Genomic DNA, 1,574 nt, shown 5'->3' with positions numbered 1-1,574 from the left:
TGACGACGACATTGCAACTCAAGACCATGGCACATGCATAGGGTAATCGTATTATTTTCTTAGACTCAGGCTAGAATAGGATGTTTCTTATTTAAACGGTTATTTATTTTATTTAGTCTTTTATTGTGCCATTTTTAAAACTGTTTTCAAACACGTGAGTCCATGATCGTGTTTTAAGCTGAAGTGTTATGTTTTATGAAGTCGTATTATTTTCAAGTTATGTTTTATGAAAGTTTAAATGAAATATTTCTACATTCAATGTTTATGATATGGATACAGTAGCAACCTTAAATTAAGTAGAAAATTTCAGATCATTACAGATGGATCCGACTTAGATCCGACAGATCCTTTCTTCTTTGTCTGATTTCCTGCGCGATTCTCCGGTGAAGTTTCTCTCTCTTTTGTTCATCATTTGCGACGTCGATTTCCATCCTTTTTCTTACTCTTTCTCTCTTTTTCCTTCCTTCCATCCTTTTCCAAAGTTTTGTTGCTTAAAAGTGCCAATAAGCACAAATCTATGAACTTTTAGAAAACTCAAAACCTCGATCTTGTTTACCGAAGACGATGTGTATGAAAAGGTCAAAAAATGTACCTTAGGTTGATGTGCAATCGTTAGGGATATCTTTAACAGCATATCTCGGGTGTTTTGACATCAGATTCTACTGTTTCGTTCAATGGTTCGTGGTTGCAGATCTCGCCAGAAAAACTCAATATTATTTTCTCTCTCTCGACTCTTTTTTTAAATAAGAAGTTATGGTTGAGCAAATTACAAAGTTGATTTTGAGTGTATTTTTTAAGTTTATTTAAGATTTACACTTATAGGTACAAAATTTGGTGACTGTATTATGTGTTCAAAGTGCACTTCAAAAAATGAGATTAAAGCATGATTTATAGTTTTTTCGGTAACGACCAAAGTCTAGGATTTGGAATTCAGATTTGGCACCTGATGGCTCCAACATTCTTCTGTATCGCCTGCGACATGGTCACGTTAACTACTCATACCTTCTTAAGAGTGAAGACTATCCCTAAAAGCCAATATAAGTATTTCCATCATATTTTGTCCTCACATGCATTCCAAGAAAATTCATAGTAGATAACCCAGTATAGAATTACTCCAAGTAAACCACGTCCAACCCTCATATTCACTTTGTTGGTATAGTTAATAACTTTCATTTCCTTTAAAGTCTTTCTTAATCATCCTATCATTTGGATCCCTCATATTCAAATGTAGTCTCGATTCAGATCCCTCATATTCAAATGTAGTCTCGATTCATTCATGTACTCATCTTTTACTCAAGTGTCACATCTTTTGTCTGTAACACTCTTGCAACAAATACAACTTTTTGTCCTATTCAACTTTAAAATGAATTATATAATTGGTAGTGAACTCTTTTAGATAAAAAATTACAATTCGTCGTAACATTTTTATGTCAACTTTTGGGACTATATTTTAGAAAATGTTGTTAAATATGTAACCCGATAGTGATTCTGCAATATTATTTGCAACATTATTTTTTGTTTCTATAGGTCTTTTTTTTTTTTTTTTTTTTTTTTTTTTTTTTTTTTTTTTTTTT

This window comes from Cucurbita moschata, unplaced genomic scaffold (assembly GCF_002738365.1).
Source record: "Cucurbita moschata cultivar Rifu unplaced genomic scaffold, Cmos_1.0 Cmo_Scf00047, whole genome shotgun sequence".
Classification (NCBI taxonomy): domain Eukaryota; kingdom Viridiplantae; phylum Streptophyta; class Magnoliopsida; order Cucurbitales; family Cucurbitaceae; genus Cucurbita; species Cucurbita moschata.
The sequence above is the reverse complement of the archived record's forward strand: the minus strand, read 5'-3'. Positions refer to the sequence as shown.